This window comes from Syngnathoides biaculeatus, chromosome 6, assembly GCF_019802595.1.
Source record: "Syngnathoides biaculeatus isolate LvHL_M chromosome 6, ASM1980259v1, whole genome shotgun sequence".
In the NCBI taxonomy this organism is placed as follows: domain Eukaryota; kingdom Metazoa; phylum Chordata; class Actinopteri; order Syngnathiformes; family Syngnathidae; genus Syngnathoides; species Syngnathoides biaculeatus.
Window position 1 is genome coordinate 29,733,413 of NC_084645.1, and position 15,909 is coordinate 29,749,321.

The following is a 15,909-nucleotide window of genomic DNA, read 5'->3' on the forward strand; positions in this document are numbered from 1 at the left end:
AGTACACAAGTAAAATGTAAGTTTCTTTCGGCTTGTCCCATCTCAGATGAACGCTCATATTGGTTTGGCACAGTTTTTACGCCGGATGACTTCAATAAATAAGTCATTTCAAGTCATCGGCCCTAAAAAGCCGATTGTTTAAAGCCTAACTGAAACATTGCTCTAGTTTCCCTCAGACGATGGCTGTGCAATGGTTTTGGCAACCAGTGGATGGTGTGATTAATACATCCCATCTTGTCCAAAAAAAGAACATTTTGCGTTCGTTTGGAGTGCCAGTGTCAAATGTCAATGTGAAGAAAAACATCGTATGTGTCAAGGAATGCTGAATGTTCCATCTAAGCGGGCTCCCACCGTGACCTTGGGGGCGTAATTCCGCTAGGGCCACTTGTCAAAGTGTCAGTGCCCACCACACAAGATATAGAAAAGGAGAAAAGATCCAGATTGAATGACAGGAGTCGGCTGGAATAAGGTGCTTGGTCTGCACAGTGCAAGTCTCCAGAGGGGAGTGACAAAAATAGTGAGGTAGCTAATGACAGCATCCGTGACATGGTGAAATGCCTAATTGATAAAGGAAGTAAAAATGGCAGCAAAATACTGTTCATGCAGTGCCCAAAGAAAGACCACAGTGAATTCTCGCTTTGCTATTCATAAGTTCACCTATTCATGCTGCAAAACCTCACTAAAGTATTTGATGTTTCTTGTGCCCTTTCTGAAATACCTTAAGATGTCACGAGATGCCTCCAAGGCCTTTTCTAAATGGGAAAGAAGTTCTCTACAATAACTGGTGTCAAGGAAGTATGTTGAAGTGATACAAAGCAACCGAGAGACAAATTTGGTATGTTGCAGAGGAGTTCAGTCGAGCCGGGGTTATTGGAAGAGTGGAGAGTCTCAACCACATTTGGCTAACGTGGGTAATGTTGTAAGAGGTGTTTGAAATTCTATTTAACTGTTTTGGGTGTATCATGGTTTGTGGTATAGCGCCAGTTTAAAGGGGAATTCCGGTGGTTTACATCAACAATTTATCCAATAGGTCATGTAATATGTACTCTATCTTGACAATGTGTTGTTAAATCCTCTCTGATTTAATAGTGTTTTGAGAAGATTTTTAATCGCCAATTATGAATGTTCAGGTGCACCGCCATTTTCACCAGTCACATGACCTACGTGCGCAGATGTGACTTGTTACGTGCCATTCCAAACGCTCGATTACATGGGACACCATTATGCCCAGGGCTGATTTCTCAGATTTATCATCATCTGATGAAGAAATAGCAGTATCGGTTGATTGGGAAGACGCAGGAATACTTCCATACAAATTTTAACCTGTGGCTGTAAATAATGCCGAGCGAGCTCCGGGGCTCACCTCGGAGCGAGCTCCGCCACTCGGCTGTAAATACTGTTGAATATTCGGATGGTTCTTCGGGCAGAATGGCGCGGAGTCTGACGCGCTCGCTCTGCCAAGCGGCGGAGCCGTGAGCTCGCTCCCCGGCCAAAGAACCATCCAAATATTCAACATTATTTACAGCCACAAGTTCAAATCTGTATGGAAGTATTCCTCCGCCTTCTCAATCAACATATACTGCCATTTCTTCATCAAATGATGATAAATCCGAGAAATTAGCACTGGGCAGAATGGTGTCCCATGTAATCGAGCGTTTGGAACGGCATTTAACAAGTCACATCCGCGGACGTAGGTCATGTGACTCGCAAAAACGGCAGTGCCCCTGAAAATTTGTAATTGTTGATAAAAATCTTCTCAAAAGAATATTAAATGAGAGAGGATTTAACATCACATTGTCAAGATAGAGTATATATTACATGACCAATTGGATACATTGTTAATACAAACCACCGAAATTCCCTTTTAAATTATATATTTTTTATATATAATATATATTTTTAGTGAGGCTTCAACAACGTTGTTGACCTTCCGACCTTAGTGTTGCATTCAAATCTCATTTATTGGCTTTGTAATCGCCAACACAATGAAAAAGTATCCTCAAATGAACTTGACAAAAAAGGAAGGAAAGAAACAAAAAAATGCTTATTTCAACTGGACAGGATATAGAGTATCATGATCTGGCAGATTTTTCCTGCCCCCCCCCCCCCCCCCCCCCCCCGTGTTGCTTTTCTGTACAGAATCAACCTGGCAATTATTCACTCACGGAGGTCCTCTCAGAACTGAAAAAGAGGTGGGATAAAAGCGTGAAATTTAACGCTCAACATTTACAGTCTCTCGCCCTGTTGTGTTTAAAAGGAATTCTCACTAACAAGTATTTCTCGCAATATGACTTATTTGGGTTCTGCATAAAAGGTACATATTACAAATTTCGTGGGGGAATTTTGCTGGCTTTCTCTGTGAAGGTCAAAATACTCATCTTTCAAGTCAATATCCTTCAATCACAATTAAGCATCAAACCCTCAATTCTTTCATGATCCTTTTCAAAAAGGCCTTACGAGCACAACGTCATTTTCTAAAAAAGGCCGGCGGGAATTGTGAAATTCCACGTAACTTCTTTTGCCCTGTTTTCATTTTCCAGATGCTTCAACTGTATTCTGCGTAAAAGGCACGTCACAGCTCTGAAGCTGCAGGCTTTCCCTCTGAAAATGACTCCAGCCTGCAGTTATGGTGAAGCACCAAACTGCCTTGCATTCAATTCTTACAAAACCGCTTTAATAAGACATTTATTACCAAACCTGAAACTTACGACAGTGGTAAACAATTATACACTGGAAAGTGTTTCATTGGTCACAGACATTACTCAGCGGAATATCGCATGGACACACACGCGCGCACGCATGCACGCACACGCGAATTGTAAATATTTGACATAATTATCAATCATTGGCTGACATATATCTTATTGCTGACACGGCCAAACGGGGAGAAAACGAGAGTTGGAGCACGTCTGCAGTCTTTTTAAACATGATTGACTATATAGTGCATCTGTAAACTATTTAGTACTTCACTTTTTTCCCCTCAAAAATTCCCTAAAAGAAACCCCACAATTTCTTGTATTTTTCAAAATGTAGTAAAAAAATAAATGAAAACGATGACAGCCTTTGCTCAATACTTGTCGTGGCACCAGTCAGTGATGGCTACACTAAGTCTTACTGAAGATGATGCCACAAGACCTGTGTAAGAGCCTAAATATAATTTTTGTTCTTCAAATACTTTCACTCAGAATAATTAGTGAAATAATTTCAACTAAGTTTTAATTATGTAATATCGAAATCAAAAATGTAATATATGTATGCTGTGGATGATGATTATATTGCATTCTGTGATATTTAAAATGAAGATTTGAGGTTTGCTACATAGTTGATACGTTGCGATGACGTAATGAACCGGAAGAAGAACAAAGGTTATACGGATAAAGATGGACAGTGGAAATATGGATGGTTCGGCGAAATATTTTTTTGACCATCATTAACATCATCATCAAAAGCCATCATCCTCCACCATTCTCATCAATTTCTTTGTATTTTGTTCATTGACTTGGATTTGCTGTCCCCATTCGATGTGGAAACAATTTTATTTATTTTATTTTTGCTGTTTGAATTCAAGTAAGCTGTTTTCTTCAAACAAACCACCTGCATCTTGGATAACTTTTGTTCCCCTTTTTTTGTGCAAGTAAAGAAGGAATGATGAGTCAAGATTAGCCCGATTAGGAAACTGCAACCTCTGAGGAATTTTACTCATTCCTCTTTGGTAAAGTTAATTTGGATAGCACCAGTCACACACAAAGCAAATCCATAGAGCTTTACAATGATTAAAAAAAGATTACATGAAAGTAGGTTAGATGAAAGGACAGAATTTAATAGTCATATGACAAAACGTGAATAAACAATGCAGATACACAAAATTACAAAGCTCATACGTGTTGTTGAATCTCAGTCATGAATTTTGAGACATAGGCTCATGCAGTACATTTCCTATTTTCACAAACTGTTGAAATAGACACACTTACTCCAACTTTATGTTAATGTTTGTCTAGTTGGTTGTCACGTGCCTGCAAACGGCAAAAATCTAGCCCTCTTTATGGCAAGTACACACAGACACACACACGTACACAAACACACACACTTTGACGCTCACCTCCGCAGTAGCTTGACCCTGTCGTCTTATTCCGGATTAGTGAAGCGGGCGTCAGAGTCTTGCCACCAAGGACTACTTTCGTTTCAATGTGCTGGATTAGGGCGACAAATGTCTTGATGGTCACCTCTGCCATGTAATGATTAATGATCATTAACGAGCACCTGTTACCGTGATGGTGATCGATAAGACTTTCTCCTGCACACACCAGTCAAGCCTAGCGGCTGAATTGCTCTTAAGACAGCTGGCAGAGGTGAGGGACTCGGGTCAATTCATTTGACCCGAGAGACTTAAACAGATAGGACTTTGGGGAATTTGCTTGGCAAAAGAGTCGACTTAACTTATATTGAACAACATGACTTAAAGTGTATGGAATGTCCTCAGTGCGCCTTTTTGCTCATATTATACTGTTTTCATGCAGAATTCGAATCTGAATTCTGTTTTTATGTTTCGATTATCAGCAAAATATGATTGCACATTGCTGGATTCGCCGAAAAAAAGACGAAAACAAAGCGAAACAGCCGAGTAGGAACGTGACGTCATAGCCGATGTCTACAATGGCGAGCATTGGACGCCGATGAATTTTCCGATATTTGGAGCGATGAACACTATTCTGAAGGGTCCCACGAACACGGTGAAGAATACGAGCTTTATAAAGGCATTAACGGTTGTCAATTTCAGCCAGTTAGACAGCACACACGTTCGAATGCAGACAAAATCGCTGGCCAAGAAAGTGCCAAGCACGCAGGGAGAAGGATGTGCCTTGTGTTGGAAACAAAGACTGGTAAGCATTTGTGAAGTTCTTGTTTGGTTTACTTAGTCATAAACCAATAAATAGTAAAGGCTTCGATATGCTGAATGTATGTACAAAATTTTTGGTCTCATTTTAAAATTATGCGAACGCCGTGTATTTAGTAAATGCAGCCCTATGGGGGCACAAACCAGTGCAATCTGTAGGCCGGTCCCAAGCCCGGATAAATGCAGAGGGTTGCGTCAGGAAGGGCATCCGGCGTAAAAACTGTGCCAAACAAATATGAGCGTTCATCTAAAGAATCCCATACCGGATCGGTCGTGGCCCGGGTTAACAACGCCCGCCCCCGGCACTGCTAACCTGCAGGGCGTCGGTGGAAATTCAGCTACTGTGGGTCGAAGACAAAGAAGAGGAGGAAACCGGATCCAGCGTCAGAAGAAAAAGAGGAATGCACAGAGCCTACAACTGAGTGTAGGGACTTTGAATGTTGGGACTATGACAGGAAAAGCACAGGAGTTGGTTGACATGATGATTAGGAGAAAGGTTGATATTCTGTGCATCCAAGAGAGCAGGTGGAAAGGTAGTAAGGCTAGAAGTTTGGGAGCAGGGTTTAAATTATTCTACCACGGAGTAGATGGGAAGAGAAATGGAGTAGGGGTTATTTTAAAGGAAGAGCTGGCTAAGAATGTCTTGGAGGTGAAAAGAGTATCAGATCGAGTGATGAGACTAAAATTTGAAATTGAGGGTGTTATGTATAATGTGGTTAGCGGCTATGCACCACAGGCAGGATGTGACCAAGAGTTGAAAGAGAAATTCTGGAAGGAACTAGATGAAGTAGTTCTGAGCATCCCAGACAGCGAGAGAGTTGTGATTGGTGCAGATTGTAATGGACATATTGGTAAAGGAAACAGGGGCGATGAAGAAGTGATGGGTAAGTACGGCATCCAGGAAAGGAACTTTGAAGGGCAGATGGTGGTGGACTTTGCAAAAGGATGGAGATGGCTGTAGTGAACACTTATTTCCAGAAGAGGGAGGAACATATAGTGACCTACAAGAGCGGAGGTAGAACCACGCAGGTAGATTATATTTTGTGCAGACGATGTAATCTGAAGGAGGTTACTGACTGTAAAGTAGTGGTAGGGGAGAGTGTAGCTCGACAGCATAGGATGGTAGTATGTAGGATGATTCTGGTGGTGGGTAGGAAGATTAAGAAGACAAAGGTAGAGCAGAGAACCATGTGGTGGAAGCTGAGAAAGGAAGAATGTTGTGCGGCCTTCCGGAAAGAGGTGAGACAGGCTCTCTATGGACAACCGAAGCTCCCGGAAGACTGGACGACGACAGCCAAGGTGATCAGAGAGACAGGCAGGAGAGTACTTGGTGTGTCATCTGGTAGGAAAGGGGAGAAGGAGACTTGGTGGTGGAACCCCAAAATACAGGGAGTCATACAAGGAAAGAGATTAGCGAAGAAGAAGCGGGATACTGAGAGGACTGAGGAGAGGCGAAAGGAGTACATCGAGATGCGACGTAGGGCAAAGGTAGAGGTGGCAAAGGCTAAACAAGAGGCATATGAAGACATGTACACCAGGTTGGACACGAAAGAAGGAGAAAAGGATCTCTACAGGTTGGCCAGACAGAGGGATAGAGATGGGAAGGATGTGCAGAAGGTAGGGTGATTAAGGATAGAGATGGAAATGTGTTGACTGGTGCCGGTAGTGTGCTAAATAGATGGAAGGAATACTTTGAGAAGTTGATGAATGAAGAAAATGAGAGAAGGAAGAGTTGAAGAGGCAAGAGTGAAGGACCAGGAAGTGGAAATGATTACTAAGGGGGAAGTCAGAAAGGCACTACAAAGGATTGAAAAATGGAAAGGCAGTTGGTCCTGATGACATACCGGTAGAGGTATGGAAGCAATTTGGAGAGATGGCTGTGGAGTTTTTGACCAACTTATTCAACAGAATACTAGCGGGCGAAAAGATGCCTGAAGAATGGCGGAAAAGTTTTCTAGTTCCCATTTTTAAGAACAAAGGGGATGTCAGAGCTGTGGGAACTATAGAGGAATAAAGTTGATGAGCCACACAATGAAGTTATGGGAAAGAGTAGTGGAGGCTAGACTCAGGACAGAAGTAAGTATCTGCGAGCAACAGTATGGTTCATGCCTAGAAAGAGTACCACAGATGCATTATTTGCCTTGAGGATGCTCGTGGAAAAGTACAGAGAAGGTCAGAAGGAGCTACATTGTGTCTTTGTGGATCTAGAGAAAGCCTATGACAGAGTACCAAGAGAGGAACTGTGGTACTGCATGCATAAGTCTGGTGTGGCAGAGAAGTATGTTAAAATAGTACAGGACATGTATGATGGCAGCAGAACAATGGTGAGGTGTGCCTTAGGTGTGACAGAGGAATTTAAGGTGGAGGTGGGACTGCATCAGGGATCAGCTCTGAGCCCCTTCCTGTTTGCAGTGGTAATGGATAGGCTGACAGATGAGGTTAGACTGGAATCCCCTTGGACCATGATGTTCGCAGATGATATTGTCATATGCAGTGAAAGCAGGGAGCATGCAGAGGAACAATTGGAAAGATGGAGACATGCACTGGAAAGGAGAGGAATGAAGATTAGCCGAAGTAAAACAGAATATATGTGCGTGAATGAGAAAAGTGGAGGGGGAAGAGTGAGGCTACAGGGAGAAGAGATAGCGAGGGTCGACGACTTCAAATACTTGGGGTCAACAATACAGAGCAATGGAGAGTGTGGTCAGGAAGTGAAGAAACGGGTCCAAGCAGGTTGGAACAGCTGGCGAAAGGTGTCTGGTGTGTTATGTGACAGAAGAGTGTCTGCTAGGATGAAGGGCAAAGTTTACAAAACAGTGGTGAGGCCGGCCATGATGTACGGATTAGAGACAGTGGCACTGAAGAAACAACAGGAAGCTGAACTGGAGGTGGCAGAAATGAAGATGTTGAGGTTCTCGCTCGGAGTGACCAGGTTGGATAGGATTAGAAATGAGCTCATTCGAGGGACAGCCAAAGCTGGATGTTTTGGAGACAAGATTCGAGAGAGCAGACTTCGATGGTTTGGACATGTTCAGAGGCGTGAGAGTGAGTATATTGGTAGAAGGATGCTGAGGATGGAGCTCCCAGGCAAAAGAGCGAGAGGAAGACCAAAGAGAAGGTTTATGGATGTGGTGAGGGAAGACATGAGGGCAGTTGGGGTTACAGAGGAAGATGCAGGAGATAGGCTAAGATGGCAAAAGATGACACGCTGTGGCGACCCCTAACGGGACAAGCCGAAAGGAAAAGAAGAAGAAGAAGAAGCCGTGTATTTAGTAAATAGGTACGCGACCTCCTGGCCGTTCATCGTACAGTGCGATGCATCTGCCTGTGCTTGTACGAGAAACTATCTGCAGTACGATGCGCGTCACTAATTTACGTGTACGAGGCTTGTTTATTATCACGCCAAAACAAAGGAAAGATGATAACGTAGTCCAGAGTCTAAGTTGGTATATTTTCGCAAATAAGGATTTTAATGAACGAAATCCATTTAAAATGTTGCCACGTTAATTTGAAAGCAATAGCTGGTGATATCTTGCTTCACCATGAATATAATTTCACGTGCTAAACTGATGCCATAACCAGACTACCAGTCGCACAATAGCAAGTCCATCTGTAGTGACGTATGAGGCTCCGCCCCTTAAATTTTTCATTTTTCAGAAGTGGGAAACTAGGTCAAAGTTCGCGGACTTTAATTCATAAACACCTATATTTTTGGGTAAAAACATCAAAAAGGTTATGCATTTTTATGGTACAGTTGAACATACATTTTCATCTAGATAAGATAATTTGCGTTTGAAATGAGACATTACAAATACTTTAACAAGTCTTCCCAGTTTACATCTAAAACTGCATTTGCAAGCAAGGCTAAGATGAACCTATAGTACAATAATGCTACAGATTCACTCACCGGAAGCTGATCAAGTATTAACTCAGCTTTATGTTGGTGAAACGTTTGATTGAGAAGACAAAGTAAAGGGCAATACAGGGACTGTTTGGGACCAAGTGACCATGTCAGTACAGCTACATGGTACAGTACGTAAGGGTTTTTCAAATCCTAAAAAAGATTTTATCTCAGAAAGACTGTCCCCGGCTGCGACTGTCGGGGTGTCGAACTGTGCTTGAGCAAGACACTGAACCCTAATTTGCTTCCAGTGGGCCTGGCAGCGCCTTGCATGCAGCAGTCGCTCATTGCTTTATGAATGTGTGTGTGAGCGGGTGAATGTGAGGCTTTGTAACTCGCTTCGGGCACTGTGATGGTGTAGATAAAACACTATATACTCTAAGTGCAGCCTATTTACCATTCAACATAGAATATATCACCAGAACACCACACAGCAGGATTCTGTTCCACCACTGACGAAAAGAACAGAGACAGAAATCTCACATGATCTGACAAAACTAAAGAACACTGTACTTGCTTATTGTATGATTTATAACTTGCTTAAACCAAGAAACCGGTTATGGTGTGATGTTACTTGAGTCTTTTTGTGAAATGGTAATGCTGCTGTCTAGGGAGCCCACTTTTTACATTAAAAAATAAAAAAAAACAACCTCGCGGAAGACAACTTTGTTTTTATTCAGGGCCGTTATCTTGTTCCAGAGTGAGAGCACTTCTTGATTGGCTATATTCTGTTTCATGTCAAAATTTCACAACAATATGACTCAGCTTTCCCCACTCGCGAAGATTTCTGGTCTCAAATATTAAACATACTCAATATTTAAGATTACCGGCTGCAACCGGAATTAATTTTCAGACCCTATAATCGGGACAAATTCACTCTTAACACACGTCACACCCAAGGATAATGAGGATGATATAGGATATAGACATAAGAGAATCTGGGCTTTGACATTCTCGGTCAGGAAATTGCCAAAATTGGAACCAAAAAAAACTGCTCAATTGTCTTTCTGTGTATACCAAGCCTAACACAAGTACAGACACTGAGTGATTGTGTGAATATACTGTATGTTGTGTAGATTGTATGACAAATTATGACTACTCTACTTGCTTATTGTATGACTCAACTTATGACTTGCTTACATCTGGAAACGGCTTGGCTCCACTTGCCTGAAACTTCGAGGGAGCTGATTTGCTTGATTTGTCAAGTTCCTTGGGACCTGTATAAAATTTGAACGTTAAATCTTGCTACTCACTTAAGATTTGACACATGTGACTTACTCCCACCTCTGCAAATGAGAAGAAGTGAGTGAACAGCAAGTTTGCTAATATTATACAGTTTTTATGCAGAATTCGAATAGAATAGATTCTGCTGCCAAACAGGAAATCGGCTGGGTAGTGAGCAGCTTAGAGGACTTAGCTCTGTAGGCAACCAACAAATGCCTCAATAGCTAACTGGCTAGCAATATCGTCTTTTTCTTTTAGCTTGTCCCCTTAGGGGTCACCACAGCGTGTCATCTTTTTCCATTTAAACCTATCTCCTACATCTTCCTCTCCAACACCAACTGGCCTCATGTCTTCCCTCACAACATCCATCAACCTTTTCTTTGATCTTCCTCCCGTTCTTTTGCCTGGCAGCTCCATCCTGAGCACCCTTCTACCAATATACTCCCTCTCTGAACATGTCCAAACCATCGAAGTATGTTCTCTCTTGTGTCCAAAACATCCAACTTTGGCTGTCCCTCTAATAAGCTCATTTCTAATCCTATCCAACCTCCTCACACCAAGCGAGAACCTCAGGATCTTTAGTTCTGCTACCTCCAGTCCTGCTTCCTGTTGTTTCTTCAGAGCCACCGTCTCTAATCCGTACATAATGGCCGGACTCACCAGTGTTTTATAAACTTTGCCCTTCATCCTAGCGGAGACTCTTTTGTGACATGGAACACCAGACACCTTTCACCTACTGTTCCATCTCGCTTGGACCTGTTTCTTCACTTCCTTACCACACTCACTATTGCTCTGTATTGTTTACCCCAAGTATTTGAAGTCGTCCATCCTCGCGCTCTCTTCTTCCTGGAGCTAGGAATATAAATTGTTTAAAATCTGATGAGATAGTTGCGATAGAGCAAGCTTGAGGCCTTGCTCATGGGTTCTGTAGCTAACCAACAAATGGCCTAGTGGCTAACTGACTAGCAAGCTAAACACCTAATAAGTTGACGAGCTAGTGGGCAATCTAGTGAGTGCTCTCTTAAAAATCCTGCAATTGCAAAATATCCTGGCAGCTGTACAGTTTGTGTGGCAAGGTAACAGGCAAGTAATATAACTAGCAATACGAGAAAATTAAAACCCAGTGAAATATTTCAGATGTTTTGGCATTTGACGAACAAACTAACGAGCTAGTATACATTAGTGAATGCCATGCACACACTAGAATTCTGTAGGTTTTCATACTCGCACTTTACGGCATTTATCAGAGATAACGATATTTTATCTTACTGCTGGAATAAGAATCGAGTGGAGCGTTTTTGTTTTTTTTTGTTTTTTTTTAAATTAAATGGAGCACAATTGACATTGAAGCTTCAGTTGAAAGGGAGTTATTAGGTAAAAATAAATAAATAAATGGATTGATAATGGAATGAGACAGCAGACACCCCTCAATCAACTACCAAATCTATCAACGATGAAATGTCAGAGAGTACCTGAATGCAGCCAAATGTCAGCTGCTCTACAGGTGGACCATTCTAAGGGTGACTCAGTCCCCTGGGGAGAGTGCAGTAGGAGTGAATAGTGATGACGGAGTTGTTTTGGGGGGGTTATTTGGGCCGCCGATATCAATGATCAGCAACCTGCCCCTCGGTCCAAGCGGTGAGTCATTGCGTAGCCAAATCCCTCTGCCCCGAAGACTACCACCTACCAACACCGCCTCCACTGTTGCTTACAATTAAGCACAGGGATTGAAAAATGAATGAATAAATTCAAACGTCTGAGGAATAATGGTAACAGACCGAGTTGAAATGCCAACTTAATCTTGTACAAAACTGGATTGGTCTATTAAAATATTTCTTCTAGTAGCAACCATTTCATCAAACTAGTTAAATTGTAAATCATAATTTTTCGGGAAATATGGTTCCAACTTCATAAAAGAATCAATAACCCAATCCATCAAAGAAATGTGACATTTCGCCTAACAGTTTGTATTTTATGAAATTTTTTTCTGCTCCTTGACATTTTTTGTGTGCCTAATATGGTCTAAAATTCAAAACAATTCAGTATCTGGTCCGATATGTGATTCTTTGCATCCTGGTTTACATTTTTCAATGTTTGTCGACTTTAAACCAATTTTCCACATACAATACGTTTAATATTATAAAATGGTTAACACCTTGAAACATAAATCTATTTAATACCTATCCATGCTCATTTTTGGGTCATGTTTGTCTGTACTTCATGTATTAAAAATGCCAGAAATGTCCATCAAACAAGGTTAAGTAGAACTTCAAAAGTCAAACTACAGAGAATTGAAACTATGGAAAATATGATTACAAATTCTGAGAAGTAAACAAGATCAGAATCAGATACCCAAACAAGTGTCTTTTGCCTCCCATTTCAAACGTCTCATTTTTAAGAGGTTTTATTTGGGGCGGTATGGTGGAAGAGCATTAAAGCGTTGGCCTCAAACTTCTGAGTACTGGGGTTCAAATCCCAGTCCCAGCTGTTTGGTGTTCGCATGTTTTCCCCGTGGCTGCGTGGGTTTTCTCTGGGCACTACTAGTCTTATTTCATGTATCATGAAACCTCAACTTTATCTACATTCAACAAAATGAAACATTAACATCTTTAACATCAGCTTTATTGTGCCTGTGACATTTTCAAGACCTTAGAAGAGCAGATACAAAACTAAAGTGGCCTTTCTAGGGGTAATAAGGAGTTCATTTTGGAAAATCTGATTCACAACATCGAAGAGCTTAAAAAAATAACAGCTACAAAGACTCGGTAGTGAAGTGTTACAGCAGCCGTCGGGGGTCAGAGGCTGCAAGAGTAATCTGACACAGAGGCAGACGTAGTCAGAGGTCTGATCTCTAGTGGCCGCCACCCCCTCAGGGAATGTAGCTGGAACATGGAAGGATCATGCTGGAAGCCCACAATAGAGTGAATAAAACAATGGCTGTTTGGAGCTTTTGGTGTTTTGGGGTTTTTTGTTTTTTTCCAGGAAGACATTAACAGCTGAGTAAACCTACGTGACAGTAGAGGGACAATAAACACACCTTTTTACTCAACTTCTGTCACAGGTAAAACCGGTTTAGTATTTCGGTTAGGACCGAGTACACAAGTAAAAAGCCCGTAATAACCAGTTTGACCACAACAGTCACAAAACCTCATAAACCTTTAAGATATATTACGATGAATTCAAGTCAGGTTACACTCCATCAGACTCTGACTGCATTGAACAAATACCGTATAATATAATATTATGGATGGGAACCAATCAATGCATAATATGACTGTAATGTAACTAACTATGTGACTGTAATGAAAACGAGTATGATTAAATATTCAAACAAGTCCGATTTTTGTCATTCAATTAGTAGGTGCAAACTTCTAGGTAGTCCCATCGTCAGCACCAAATAATACAGCCTATCAGATATTCCCCCACCTCTTGCTATTGATTTTTCTCAAAGAAATGATGGGAAATGTTGAAAAATGTATATCTTTCAATGTTCCCCCACAGGCACCTTTCCAGATCTCTGCCAAAGTATTTTTCCTTCGCACAAAAAGGTTTTGTGGAAAAACATAGCCTACTAACAACAACATACTGGTACATAGGCTCGATCATGAATTCAAAGACTATCGACGTCTGTAACTATGGAGGACCTATTCTTTCCACATTTCGGTTATGAATTCAAGTGTGCTAAAAATGCCTTAGGAGTGATGCTAGGCTGGGTTTCCAGCGGACTTGCGTCAGTGAATCTACACACACACACCATACAGAGAAAAGCTAATGAGGGGATGGCTCCTCTGGCGTGCGTAAAGATGCATGTGGATTTCAATTTCAGACAAAGCGTCACGACGCCTAGGTATTTTGTAGTCTTTTGCATCATCCGCGGAAGGGTGGACAACTAGTTAGCACAGCTGCCTCACAATTTTGAGGACCGGGGTTCAAATCTTGGCTCACTCTGTGTGAAGTTTGCATGTTCTCCCCATGGCTGCATGGGTGTTCTCCAGGCACTCCAGTTTCCTACCACGTCCCCAAAGCATGCGTTAATTTGATTCTCTAAATTATCCTTAGTTGTGAATGTCTGCAAATAGTTGTTTTGTTTCTATGAGCCCTGTGATTGGGTGGCACCCAGTTCAGGGTGTACCCCACCTCTCGCCCAAAGATAGCCGGGACAGGCTCCAGGATGCTTGTGAGTACAGGCGCTACAGAAAATGGATGAGTTGATCTGCATGATCCAGATCAGTGACAAAAACAGAACATCTAAGGGCATCCTCAAGACATTTGAGATTAAAAAATATATTGAGCTAATTTAATGATTACAATTAATGTATGTACTTTTAAGAAATTAATGTTAAATAAATTCATGTTCATAAATTGCTAATTAATTCCATTGTTTACAGAGGCTAACTTAAAATAAACAAAGGCCTAGTGATAACACCTGAGGTACACCACAGATTATTAAAGTAATTGTAAGAATTTAAACAAGAACTTGATCATGAGGTATTTTGTCTTTTCTTTGTCAAAATGAACATAAACCAGTCCCCTTGACAATTTGTGTTAGCTAATGAAAGAATATATGCTGCCAATTGTACACTAAGTTAGTCTTTATGATAATGATTCTACTGGCATTGATGGTAACTTGGAATAAATACTAAGTCGTAGAACTAACACCTGAGTAACACAAGTTAATATTGGACTCTTAATTTTTTTTTTTTAATTATCTATAACTTGAACAAAACAAACGTCACATTTTTCTGAGAACATTGGACCTCAGTGAGCAATCATTATTACTCTGCATTCATTTATGCATCCATGGATTCAAGTAAAAAAAGAAAAACATTCGTTTATAACATTTTGACTATAAAATTGAATCCCATCAAAATATTTTTATTTTTTGTTTAAATTCTGCAAATATTAACCGTGATTGATCACGAGTAATCAAAATTCTAAATTGTGATTTATCAAAAGTAAAAATCAATTGACAGTACTTGTTGACATTAATTTGATACGTTTTAAATTTTTCAAAAGGCAATGCTCCGATTCAATACACGCATGTACACTTAATGCTGATTTGGTCTTAAAATGTTCAAAGTGCGAGCAATAACGTCTTTGTTACATCACAGATGAATCACGTCATCGTAATGTGGTGCGTCACGCTACTCGAGTGCAGATTGGAAGTAAATTGGCTTTCACGGTTGCATCTCAATGTATCAGAATACACGACAAAAGTATATTTCAGTTTCATTTAAAAATTTAAACCCATGTAATATACAGAGTCATTCAAAATAGGAAAAAGATTCTCTCGATGCGGATTCCTACCTAAATTCTGTATTGAAATCACTTTATGTAGAATCTGTATTTGAATATTTTAAGACGGTGAATTTTCAGTTTTTGTTCCCTGTAAGCTACAAAATAGATTTGTTTTTAAAAAAATACAAGAAACATTTTACTTTGTATATTAAAACCAAATAATCCGAGTTTCACTATTTGAAATGAATAGCCGAAATAATTTTTCAGTAGTTTGATCGAATAACCTCGTTTATTAAGCACTTGTAATCAGCCACTTTAACGTACTGGATATGTTTGTGAATTGTGATAGGCTTACATTGTGTTTAAAAGTGTGTTTAGTACATTTAAATGTGTTTAAAGTTTGAGGGAGGTTTTTTTTTTGTTTTGTTTTGGCAATAAACAAATAAATGGTCTCATCTCTCCTCATCACAGATCCATCTGGTTTATTATCCCGCACTTGGGCATTTTTAACTTGAAGGTGCTCAAAGCACTCACGGATCCTTTGACAGGGGAGGGCGGAAGTTAACCTGTAATCTTTGGATCAGGAAACAACCACTCTACAAACTGAACCATTTCTAAACAATTTCAAGCAAACAGCTCGGAATTAACAAGC

At 40.7% G+C, this 15,909-nt stretch overlaps 1 protein-coding gene and 1 long non-coding RNA gene across 9 annotated transcripts in view; one reads left to right on the forward strand and one right to left on the reverse strand.

Moving 5' to 3' along the window:
- plekha7a (pleckstrin homology domain containing, family A member 7a) overlaps window positions 1-15,909 on the reverse strand; it is a 126,337-nt gene that overhangs the window by 71,836 nt on the left and 38,592 nt on the right. The gene's annotated exons all lie outside the window — the stretch shown is intronic.
- LOC133502690 (uncharacterized) overlaps window positions 1-15,909 on the forward strand; it is a 29,439-nt gene that overhangs the window by 9,593 nt on the left and 3,937 nt on the right. The gene's annotated exons all lie outside the window — the stretch shown is intronic.